Source organism: Prionailurus viverrinus, chromosome C2 (genome assembly GCF_022837055.1).
Source record: "Prionailurus viverrinus isolate Anna chromosome C2, UM_Priviv_1.0, whole genome shotgun sequence".
Lineage (NCBI taxonomy): Eukaryota > Metazoa > Chordata > Mammalia > Carnivora > Felidae > Prionailurus > Prionailurus viverrinus.
In genome coordinates this window covers 108,496,941-108,510,672 of record NC_062569.1, presented here as the reverse complement: position 1 = coordinate 108,510,672, position 13,732 = coordinate 108,496,941, and the positions used below count along the sequence as shown (strand labels likewise).

Below are 13,732 nucleotides of genomic sequence, written 5' to 3'. Positions count from 1 at the left end.
CCTACAAATAAGATAAACTAGGCAAGTATGTTCCTTTTCACCACTGCTTTTCAACATTGTACTGATAATCCTAGGTAATGCAATAAGACAAGAAAATGAAATAAAAGATATTGAGAAGGAAGAAATAAAACTGTCCTTGTTCTTAGACAACATGATTATCTATGAAGAAGATCTAAAAGAGCAGAGAAAAAACTTTAGAAACTAATGAGTGACTACAGGAATATTACAGGACAAGGTAAATCCATAAAAGTCAATCATGTTCCTATATATCAATAATGAATAAGTGGAATTTAAAATTAAAAACACAATACTATTTACATTAGCATTTTCCAAAATGAAATACTTCAATATAAACCTGAAAAAGTATGCTTAAGATTTGTATGAGGAAAACTACAAAACTGTGATAAGGGAAATCAAAGAAGAACTTAAAAAAAGGAGAGATTCTCAATGTTCATGGATAGAAAGACTCAACGTCATCACATACACACTGTATGATTTCAATTACATGACATTCTGGAAAAGGGTAAAACTATGCAGACAGTAAAAAGATCAGTGGTTACCAAGGGTGAGGGGTGAGGGGACTCAGTTGGCAGAACATTTTTAGGGCAGTGAAACTTTCATCTATGGTATTATAATGGTGGATTCATGTCATTATACATTTTTCCAAATCCATGTAATATATCCAAAGAGTGAACTCTGAACTTCAGGTGATAAAATGAATCTACTTAGGTTCATCAACTGTAACAAATAAAGAACTCTGGTAGGAGATACTGATAATAATAAAGGCCATGCATGTGGTGGAGTCTGGGGGGGGGGGGGGCGAAGAGAAATCTATGTACTTTCTCCAATTCCCTTTTAACCTTTTCTAATGAAATCATACCAAGAAATACAGACAAATAAACACAAGTGGACCTCATCTTGGTGAAGTATGGTAAAAAAACTAAAATTTTACCTACTCTTTTCTACCCACACCAACCACCACCATTCAAGCAACTGTGAAAATAATCCTGTTATAATTCTCCCCAGCAGCAGAAATAGCCCAGAAACAACTAACTTAAGCAACAATTTAAGCTTAAATAAGAGTTATGTGGTATTATTTATGCCATACAGTATTCTATAATTTCAATGATTATTGTAATGATACCAACTGGAAGTTAGTATCTTTGACCTCACACTATTTCTGTCTACTGAATATCTCTACACCTAGCACAACACACACACATTCTCACTAAAACTACTCCTTTACCTATTATCTCATTTAGTATCTTCCAAATCCTAAACATTCCCACTCAACTTTCCCTTCTATATCTCTTCATCTAATCTACTATCAAATATTCTGGATATATTCTTCAAGTATCTCTCAATACAGCCATTATTTTGCTACACTGCTTCTCTTTTAAGGGCTTATCTCATTAACTTGCTATACATTTCTGCCTCCAGTCTCTTCTTGATCTGCACATTGTCCTCATACTTATCTAAGTCATACAGTAGATAGTATAGCTGTTCCATTGTACCCTTTTACAAAAAAAAAAAAAAAAAAAAAAAAATATATATATATATATATATATATAATATCTTTTTAAAGGCCACAGACCTTCATTAAAGTACTCCTGTATAATTTTTCAGATTATTCTCACAATATTTTTCCTTGGCCTGTAATCCAGTCAAAATAATTGCACATCTAGATAATACCATTCTCCTTTTGGTCTCCATGCCTATTTCCAGGCTTTCCTCTTCAAATTTCATTCTTTATATTCTCTACCTAATAAAACATAATCTTACAAACTTCATCTTAGAATCATCTCTTTAAAGTCTTTTCTCTCTCTCTACAGTGAGATACTCTCTCTCCAGCCCCTGACTAGACTCCAGCAGAATTTCCTTGATGCTTCTATTATAGACATTATTAAGTACAGTGTAATTATCCTCCACCATGAGAGCTTTGTTACTAGATGTATGGACTTGGGTATATATCATTATTCCCCAGAAAAGAGGAATTCATTATATATATTGGTTCTTGCAAAGTACTCAATTACTCTAGTTCATCAAATGTAAAATGACATTCATTATAAGAGGCACATTATTCTATATACTACTGAGAAAATAAAAAACTGATTGCAATTAAACTATGACATGCCATTGAATATAAGAAACATCTCAGTTTGAAGGATGTTAAAATATGAAAATAAATGAGAGTCTTAAAAGGATTAAAATAGAATGCTTTATTTTGAACCCTAAATATTGTTTAGGGAAAATAAAATAACCAGAAATATTTTTAATCAGTGTTAGTTTGCACATTTAAAGAAGGTATTTTTTGTAAACTATGTAACCACTGTGGGAAACATAACGGAGGTTCCTAAAAATACTAAAAATAATAATGCTATATGATACAGTAATTCCACTACAGGGCATTTACCTAAAGACAATGAAAACACTAATTTGAAGAGATATATATACCCCTACGTTTATGGTAGCATTATTTACAGTAGCCAAGATATGAAAGCAACCCAAGTGTCCATCAATAGATGAATGACTAAAGAAGATGTGGTGTGTGTAAACACACACATACACACACACACAAAATGTAATTATTCTGCCATAAAAAAAGAACAAAATTTTCCACAACATGGATGGACATAGAAACCTCTATGTTATACTAAATAAAATAAGACAGAGAAATACAAATATCATATAATTCCACTTATATGTGGAATCTTAAAAAAAGGCAAACAAAACAAACAAGAACACTCTTACATACAGAGAACGGGTGGTTACAGAGTATAGGTGGGTAGGAGATTGGTGAAATGGGTGAAGGGGATTAAGAGGTACAAATTTTGAGTTATAAAATAAGTAAGTCACGGAGATAAAAAGTACAGTACAGAGAACATAGTCAATAATATTGCAATAATGTTACATGACGAATGGTGAGTACACTCACCATGGTGAGCACTGAGTAATGTACAGAATTGTGAAATCACTGTTGTACACCTAAAACAGATACAACATTGTATGTCAATTATACTTCGATAGTAAATTTTTAAAAAAGGAAAACTGGGGGATGGTGAAAAATAATGTTACCTACATTACTTAACTTGGACAATTACATTTTTAATGTTAGGTTATTTAGAAGATGAAGTACTTTAAGGAAAATAAATTTCACACAACTGCAAAAAAGAAAAAGATATTTGTTTTAAAAAAGGTGTTAAATAAAAGCATGGGGAAACAAACAATACAGTTGTGACATTTAATCTCAAGTATACAACCTAACAATTCCAAGTATTTGATGTGATTGAAAACAAGCATTTTAAGTCACTTGAAACAAGTCACATTCTCTACTAAAATATGGTAATCATGAATACACAATTACAAGATATAGTAAATGAAACAAAACAAAAACAAACAAAAACAGTTATCATAATGATGTGTGAATAGATACTTCAAGTACATAAGTACTACATTGATTAAAAAAAATTCACAGGAGAAAAAATAATCTGTATTAAATATCTTAAAAGGAAGTAAAAATGGTATTCTCTGGAATATTGCACTAAATGAATCAAGAGCTGATAACAGAGATTCTAAAACAGCATTTGATTTTTTTATTTTTTTGTAATAAATGAATATAGAAAATATGATGTTTAATAATTAGATATACAATTCATCCTATGTTAAATAATGTGATGAGAATAAACTTTACACAGGTGTTATGAAATATATACTTTGACATATAAAATTAATAAATTAAGTATTTTAAATAGATATTTATCTCATTCAATTATATATCTAAAGGTTGACTGGAAAATGTGGGCATTTTCTTTATTTGGAAGCGATTTTTATTATAATATTTGATATACAGTAATCTTGAATTAACCGTACTGAGGACATTTCCTATGTCAAAATAATTTTTTTAAAGTGTCCTGCCTCAATGTGTGTCCATGTGAATGGGTCATTAAAGTCTTCCTAATGCACTGCTATTGCTTAACAACAACAACAAAAGTTTAAAATAATGAAGATAAATTAAAAAATATATATTAGGAGATCTGGCATAGTATCTTATTAAAACCAAGTGCTTAACCTTCTTAAATAAAAGAATATTAGATAAAGAAGATGTGATACACACACACACACACACACTCATACACACACAGGAATATTACTTGACCATAAAAAAATAATAAGATCTTGCCTTTGTGACAACATGGATGGACCCAGTGCTTATCATGCTAAATGAAAAAAGGGACAAATACCATATGACTTCACTTACATGTGAAATCTGGAAAACATAAAAATGAACAAACACAGCAGAAACAGGCCAATAAATATGGAGAATAAACTGATGGTTGCCAGAGGAGAGGTGGGCAAAGGGATGGGTGAAACAGATGAAAAGAGTGTGGGAGGTAAAGACTTCTAGTTATGGAATGAATAAGTCATGGGGATGAAAAGTACAGCAAGGAAAATAGTCAATGGTTAGAATAGATTTGTACAGTGACAGATGGTAGCTACACTAGGGGTGAGCATAGCATAACATATGGAGTTGCAGAATCACTATGATGTACACCTGAAACTAATGTAACATTTGTGTCAGCTAAACTTCAAAAAAAAAAGTTTCCTTTCTAAGTTCAGTCATATTGGAAACGATTTCACTGTGACACACCTACAAGTTAATACTCAATAGATATGATGGTATCTATACATATATGTACACCTGTATACATGTATACATATATATGGTATCTATCCAAATTAATTTAATGAAAAGTTTTCAACCAAGATGTAAAAATGAAAAAAAAATAGTAGTTTACAAAGTTAATATATAAAGTGGGATAAAATAATTAATAAACAACACAGAATATTCTATTTCCCCAAATATCTCAAGTTCTTTGCAAATGAATTATTCAAAATGTGGCAATAAATCAAAGTAGTAATTTGAAGGTTTTAAAAAAAGACATTTTAAGTGATTTTAACAAAGAAGTTGTCAAAATCAATGGAAGTTTCTTTTTTCATAGTAATGTTTCACTAGAGCATAAGGTTTCTTTTTTTTTTTTTTTCTGGCTACATATATTTAATTTACTAAAGAATGTTGCTTAGCACAATTTTTACATAATAGTCATGCAGCTTTCGATATGACATGGATTTTTTTCAAAAGTTACTTTTTTCAACCATCAAAAATGTAAAATTTGACCATGAGAAATTTAAATTTCATTCTTTTAAATTTTTTTTTTTTTTATCACAAGTTTACTCTTTAATCCCATTCCCTAACTCCCTCCTCCCACCACTTACCTCCTCCCAGTAACCATCAGTTTGTTCTATAGTTAAGAGTCTGTTTGGGGTGCCTGGGTGGCTCAGTTGAGCCTCTGACTTCAGCTGAGGTCATGATCTCAAGATTAGTGAGTTTGAGGGGCGCCTGGGTGGCGCAGTCGGTTAAGCGTCCGACTTCAGCCAGGTCACGATCTCGCGGTCCGTGAGTTCGAGCCCCACGTCGGGCTCTGGGCTGATGGCTCAGAGCCTGGAGCCTGTTTCCAATTCTGTGTCTCCCTCTCTCTCTGCCCCTCCCCCGTTCATGCTCTGTCTCTCTCTGTCCCAAAAATAAATAAACGTTGAAGATTAGTGAGTTTGAGCCACAAGTCAGGCTCTGTACTGACAGCTCAGAGCCTAGAGCCTGGAGCCTGCTTTGGATTCTGTGTTTCCCTTTCTCTCTGTCCCTCCCCTGCTCATGCTCTGTCTTTCAAAAATAAATAAATATTAAAAAAAATTTTTTTAAAGAGTCTGTTTTTTGGTTTGTCTTTTTCCCCTTGCTGATTAGCTTTGTTTCTTAAATTCCACATATGAGTGAGGTCATATGATATTTGTCTTTCTCTGATTTATTTTGATTAGCATTATACTCTCTTCCATTGTAGATAGATCATATACATGTCTATCGCATATATATATATATATATATATATATATATATATACACACCACATAGTCTTTATCCATTCATTTGTTCATGGACACTTGGGCTGCTTCCAAAGCTTCCCATTGTAAATAATGCTGCAATAAACATATGTGTGCAGGTATTACTTTGAATTAATGTTTTTGTATTTGGGGAATAAATACCCACTAGTGCACTTACTGGTTTTACTGTAGCTCTATTTATAATTTTTTGAAGAACCTCCATACTGTTTTCCAGAGTGGCCACACCAGTTTGCATTCCCACCTACAGTGCAAAAGTGTTCCTTTTTCTCCACAGCCTCAACAATACTTGTGTTGCTGATTTTAGCCATTCTAATGGGTATGAGGTGATATCTCATTGTAATTTTGATTCGAACATGGGGTTTTCTAAGGCAATTAAGTTCTCTAAGTCAAAATATCTGAATTCACATATCATGAGTTTTCACTTTGATCAAAGACAGAAAAGATGGAAAAGGACAAGATCTACATAGACTTTACTATTAGAGAAGTATCCCTGCCCAATTCACACACATGATAAATTGGGAACCAAAACCTTAGAACAGAGGGCAGCCTGTATAATGACAAAGAAAGTGTAATCTGATATTAAATCTATGTATATTTTTCCTCCCATAAATACACAAATTTAAAAATAGTTGCCCTCTCTAAAACTAAGAGGTCCCCTTTTAAAACATATTAATATAATTGATAGTTAAATAATCCCTGCAATTAATAATTTTATTATTATCATGGTTCGTGGGTTTGAGCCCCACATCGGGCTCTGTTGCTAACAGTACAGAGCCTGGAGCCTGCTTTGAATTCTATGTCTGTCTTTCTCTCTCTCTCTCTCTCTCTCTCTCTCTCTCTCTGCCCTTCCCCCACTCAGTCTGTCTCTGTCTTGTTAAAAAATTTAAAAACATAGTAATTTTTACTATCACTTTTTATTTTTTGTCAAATAAATCCCAAAGTAGTCTTGAAATAAGAGCAGATAGCTTTATAAAAGTCAGAAATGCCATGGTCTATATTCATCCTCTGAGACTCTAGCTAGACATCCAGCTGAGACTCTTAATGATCATTCAATTACATATTTATAAAGCACCTGTACAAAATGATATGCTACAGAATTTCATGTATATCATAATTGAATGGGAGTGGGATGGACAGGTAAACAATCACTTATAATTAACCATGGATGCTATGGAATTTCTACATATTAGGAGATTGTTGTGTGGAAAATAAAATGTTGAAAACAAAAGTACACTGTCTCTACCTGCAGGGATGCTGCAGAAAAGAAAAAAGAAGATGACTAGGTCTGATCCCTTTGCCAAACATGCTAATTACAGCCCTTCTGGTAGACACATGTGTGGTACTTGGTAATGGGAGAATCCTTAAATTTGAAATACTTTTCCAAGATGTGCCTAGCCTGTTCAGAACTGCTTATGGAGAATAAACATGTAATATAAACCACATAATTACCAGGGTATAACTTGTAGATATTCATGAACTAAATAGCTCATGTTTGTGTAAATGATGACCTGTGTGCATCACTTAGGTATCACAGATGTTAAAACCAAATCAGAAAACATCACAATACAGCAAGAAACAATCTGAAGCACTGTGGGGAGTCCTGCACTTCTCCATACTTCTTCACCTATGTTTCACATTTACTGTTACTTTTGAAATTTTGAAATTATTAGCAAACTATGGTATTAGCTAAGAGTTCCAATTTTTGTAAGATTTAACAATCCCATGGTGTGAGTTATCTCAGGTTAGCAATCGGATTTGAAGGAGAGGATTGTAAGATTTGTTTAGAAGCTGCATGAGCAAAGCAATGACTCTGTATTTACATAGATTATATATTCTGGGGTATTGTAATGGAAGGATTAATGAAGATCACAGAATTTAATACTCTGAGTCTATCCACTTCTTGGCACTATCACCATAGTGTAAATAGTGTACATACCTAATAGATAAGCAAACCTTATGTGTAATAGGCACATATCAGATACTTGGCTTAAGAAAAAAATGAGAATACCTTGTCACTTATCATTTCCTGTGCCATTTTTATTAGTTTACTAGGCCACTAGGTGGGCCAATTTAAAAGGATATTCAACAAACAAATGACATATATGGAAATACATTTTAGGTAAATATGTTCTGTCCTTGACATAGAGAACAAATTGCAAAAGGGTAAAAGCAGAGGTGAGAACACTTCACAGGGTTAGGGTGGAGGACTGTAGTTATTAATGGGGAAATTGATACAGGGTTTATATATGGATAGCAGTGAGAGTTAGAGAGATATTATGATGGATTAGCAAACTGTCCCATGCCAGGATTATGGATAAGTGCAAGGTTCAGGATGAACATAATTATTTGTCTTCCATAAGTAATATTTGTAGATAAGAGAGAAAGGAGTTATAAGAAGAGTTCTGGAATACCATAATTTGTTTTCTTTTTTCCTCTTTCTTTTCTTTCCATATAATCCATTGGTACAGAGAATGGAAGAAAGGTGTTAGGATATCTGTCCTATGGGACTAGTCTATGGTGAATGCCTCCTAAATAAATATACACATAACCTGTTCCCATCAAACGTTTTTTTAGCTGCAAAGTGGATATTGCCAACAACTAAACTCTTCTATGAGTTTTTCTAAAGCTATATCAATTGTTTAATCTCTTGGAAAGTGCCTAAGCACTTTCACAAGCATGTGGGAGAAACTGAAGCATGAGGAAAGGACACATCATCCTGAAGAGCCAGAGGAAATTCATATCAAGAATACAACTTCAAAACCAGAGAATTTTGGTATAAATAAGAGATTGGGGGGGGGGGGACAAGTGAGGGCCCACGGGGGCTTCCATAATTTAATACTGTTTGAAGAGCACAGACACAAGTAGCAACCGGTAGACCACACCTTGCTCTGCCCAGTGGACAGAGAGGTGCACACGCAGAGATCTGGGCTTTTGGGACTATTCTCCCCCAGGACAGACACGTCATATGCTGGGGACAGGGTACAAAGCAACACTGATGCAGGGGGAAAAGGGGTCATTGCTCTTGGAAGTGAATGAGGACAAGCTGAGACCACATTGCCACTGCATACTCCCAGGGTCTGTCTGGGTCAATCTGGGGATCCTCTGTCTACTCCCCGTATTTGTGAGCAGGGACGGGGAGTGCCCTGGCAGTTTATGGGTTGTGGTCAGCCTTGGTAATAAACTCATCAGTGAGGCCAAGGGGTAGGATCAGGCTTAGGAGGCTGAAGCATGAGGTGGGAGGACTCAATATTCATGGCTTCACATGTGCCGCCTGGGTAGTTACCTGGTTTGGGAGGAGATGCCCTCTACCACCGACTTGCTGGGTGACGTGGACCAGTTTCCTTCTCCTGTCTGGGCCTCCTCTCCTGTGACAGTCTTATCTGGGCCCAACCGCAGATGAGACCCTCCGAGCAGGAGGCGACAATGCAGGCCTCCAGGAAAATGAGAACCGACTGCCCTGGGCCATCTTGGTGCACTCCAGGGCCTCCAACAGTGGCACCTCATGGATACACAGTGCTGTACCAGCACCTAGGCTGGGTCCAGCGGGCTGCCGAGTCTCGGGCCTCCTAGCAAGTCATCCCTGTACACGCTTCCACTGCTGCCCAGGCTGGTGTTGCCCAGGCCCACACTGAGGGCAGCGTCCTGTTCAGCCGCCCACTGGGCGCGGGGTACGTGGCAGCAGGACAGCCTGCAGGGCGGGAACCACGCCTGGAATCTCCAGCCGGCAGGCGCTGCAGGCTGGGGGCGTGGCCTGAGGCTGCGCAAGCGGCTGCGCCTGCGCAAAAAGCGCGTCCTCAGCGAGCTCCCACCTGCCTGAGAGTCCTGGCTGCTTGGCTGGTACGGGTACGTGGTGGAGCCAGTGTGGGCGGGGGGGAGGGTAGCCTGGGTCTTTCTCCCCCTGTCCATTCCATTGCCGGCACCTGTGGCTGCCGCCGCCCACTAGCTCCTCAAAGGGTAGAAGCCCAAGGCCTCAGCTTTGACTCAGGCGTGTGGCCATGGTGCAGACCACCATTTGGTCCTTGGTGAAGGGCAATATGGTGACCAGGTCACCTTTGCCACCTGCCATCACACAGCAGCTGTGAAGGCTTCAGAACACGCAAAGCAGGCCCTCCAAAGTAGCTCTTTTTGAGCACACAAAAGAGCGGGGAATGAGAGTGGAAGGCCCTCTGGTAGAAGTGCAGATGCTAGGTGCGGGCTGGGGAAGAACTTGTTCACTGGCCCTCACCCACCGCCTCCTTGGCCAGTGGTGACAGGGCCCTTGCTCCTGGCGGTGCAGACAGGGAAGCTCGGGCCCTGGGTCAGCAGGCCATGCAGTGGCCTGCTGGCCCAGGTGCATAGGTCTCTGGCATTGTACGGGTTCAGGTAGCCACTGGCACGTGAAATCAGGAACAGGCTCTGTGGCTCAGGGAGTTACTTCAGATGTGTTCTTGGTTTTCTCCATCAGCCATTCCTCATTGAATAGCTTGCTGTTGTCCTCATTGAGAGTCAGCTTTTGCACCTGGCTGAGGAGACTCCCCACCCCCACCCCCCATCAGGGAGATGGTCTCTGTGACAGCAGTGAAATGATAGAAGCCATGGCAGGTGATCTAGGTGCCCTTATAGATAATACAAATAATGCGAAAAGACAGGACGACTTCCTTGAAAATTAGAACTGACACCCATAAGGAGAAATATCAGAATAAGAAGTCTACCTGACACTCAGATGATGATAATTAAGAGATAATTCCCTTCAGAGATTGTAAAGAAATATAAAGAAAATTCAGGGAAATAGTAAAAGCCTGTAAGAAAACTCAAATTTCATAAGTAATATGTCCATGCTAAAGGTAAGAAAATCCTAACATAGAATGTAAGATTAAACATTTTGCTCCTACTGTAGAGGAAAAAATGAAGTAATAAAAATTGTGAAGTAGTAAATACAAAAGATATCCCACCTCTAATGGTAATTACTCAAAGACAGTAGGTATTGTCAGACATATTTTCAAAGCTTATAATGCAAAACTTAAAAATAATTATAGTATGGAAAATGTTATGAAAATTTATTTTTTTGAAAATAAAACATTATTTGAAGTCAAGAATGAAAGAGTATGGCCACAAAATGATATGTTTACTAAATAATGAAATGGCATAAATCAAGAAAAATCTAAAGAATTGTTTTACATGGAGATATAAGATTTAATTTAATTGCCAAAAAAAACAAATATATAGTAAAAACACTATAATGGGGAGCCAAAGGACTTAAATTACCAAAAACTAATGGGCTGATCTAGTGATTAAGGTAACTAAAGTCAAATTCTTTTAAATTTCTTCCTATGTAGAGAGAAATTAGAACACTAATTAGAGAAATACAGTTAAACACAAGGTTTTTGAATACATAGAGAATGAATTAAAAGCAAGTGGTATACCTCTCAGTTTCATCTAGTTGTAAAAAAGCAAACCAATGACAATGCATAAAAAAATAAAAGATAAAACAACAGAAAATGTGAATAAAGAAGTAGTGGTCATAAAGGTAATAGAATATTAATTAATTCTTACATATTAACTTAAATTATCAAATTAACTTAAATATTTGAAATTTCATCATTATTAATAATTTCATATTTCATAATTGCATAGTACTTAACAATCTAGAGCAAAGTAAGTGCTTAATAGATAATAGTGATCATGACAATGGTGATAATTATAATTGCTCTATAATATGTTTTAAAAGTGCACCTAATATATGCACACACACAGATAGATAAAATTGAAAATTGTACGTTAATGCAAAAATATATATGTAATGAGTGAGAGGGCATATTTTTTCTTATTTGATGTTTTTGAGAAAGGATTGCGTGGTGAGAAATGGGTGGATAGAAAAGTCAGTGATTGAATCTGTCTTTCAAAAACTGAAGTTTTCAGAAGTTTATAAGGCATAGGCAATAAATTATAAAGAATTGTAACGAGTCAGAGGTTCTCTCACTCAGGTGTACATAGACGTTTCTTATTCTGGGGAGGAATAAATATGAGGTCCCTGAGAAGTGGAACATACTTGTGAGAATGGTGACAGAATTCACATAATTCTCTGGAATCTAAGAATGAAGAACATCTCTATCACTTTCTGAGGTGATTTGAGTTAAGTTTTGGTATCTGGGAGGAATGCAGACTCATAATACAAATTGAATTTCTAAAAACTTGCAAGAAAAAAAAGTCCTTTTTTTTGTGTTTGAATCGCTGAAATGAAATGTTGCATCACTGGAAACTATAAAAAGATATATGAATATTTGGTGCTTAATCATGTTATATCAAAATAAGTATAAATTATATTTATCAATGATATAATTTTCTACCTATAAAACCCAAGACAATCAATAAAAACAATGAATAAAACTGATGAATTTATAAATATCCAAAGTTTAAAGTTTCTTATTTATTAATAACAGCCTAGAAAAATTATGAACAAAATATTTAGAACAGCTTCAGGAAAAAATATTGTGAAGTACTTAGAAACAATTTTGATGAGAACGTTGCATGATTTCTGAATAAACAGAAAGATGTAAGATGAGTCATAATTATAAATATATAATAACTTCACAGATTAACGTATAAATAGTACTGCAAAATTATTTGCAGGACCAAAATAATAAATAGAGAAATCCACAAAATTAGTTACTTTAAAAGACTTGCCAAATACAAAATAGAAACTATAAAATCACTATCATTCATATATAGAAAAGTAACCAGGTAAAAATGACAATTGAAAAAAAAATTCATTTCAGTAGTAGCAATAAAAAGGTGTTTCCATAAAACTGGAATGATAGTTTTGCTTTCAAAGAAAAAGAATTGTGAAAAACATAGTCTAGGACTGAACTAAGGTCTTCATGAGGCTATCAGTGATTCAATCTTCTAAATTTCTGCTGTGTCTTCTTTAGCATGTTGTCTCCATCCTTCTGTTTATCACCTCATATTCCCAAGAAACTTCTTCACCTCCATTATATATCCATATTCCCAGCAGAGAAAAAGAGTAAGACAATATATAAAATAATATCAATCAATTAAATATGTTCTTTTATAAGCTTATAGGTGGGGGAGCACCTGGATGGCTTAGTCCGTTGAGCATCTGACTTGGGCTCAGTTCATGATCTCACAGCCCATGGGTTCAAGCCCTGCATTTGGCTCTGTGCTGACAGCTCAGAGCCTGGAGTCTGTTTCAGACTTTGTGTCTCCCTCTCTGTCTGCCCCTCATCCACTCACGTTCTCTCTCTCTCTCTCTCTCTCTCTCTCTCTCTCTCTCAAAAAATAAACATTAAAGAAAGCTTTTTAATTGTTTATAAGATATTTACTGGGAACATTATCCAGTATCATCTACTGACATCTATTTGGTCAGAATTATTGTGTCACACATTTATTTTTAGCTACAAATTATGGTTAGAAATGTAGTATTAGTGAGTTTTATTCTAAACACATTGTCTCCAAACTAAATGTTAAGTTCTGTTAGTTAGGAAGGAAAGAAGATCAAATAATCAATCTGTATTTGTCATTGTGTGTGCACACATACACACATACACACAAACACAAAGGTTTAAGTGGGATATATTCTATTAAAGTCTTCCTTTTTTTTTCCTGTTCTTCAACACGAATAATATAAGGAACAATTCTTGATAGTCTCTATTCTTTACTGTTCATCCTTTTGCCTAGCACACTGCCTAGGAAATGGGGCTATTTAAAAATACATATGTTTATTGGGGCGCTTGGGTGGCTCAGTCAGTTAAATGGTTGATTTCAGCTCAAGTCATGGTCTTAC

At 35.7% G+C, this 13,732-nt stretch overlaps 1 pseudogene; it reads right to left on the bottom strand.

Moving 5' to 3' along the window:
• The window catches only part of LOC125174500 (zinc finger protein ubi-d4-like), a 106,657-nt pseudogene extending 97,201 nt beyond the window's left edge, over positions 1–9,456 (bottom strand).
• Positions 9,457–13,732: the final 4,276 nt, after the last annotated feature.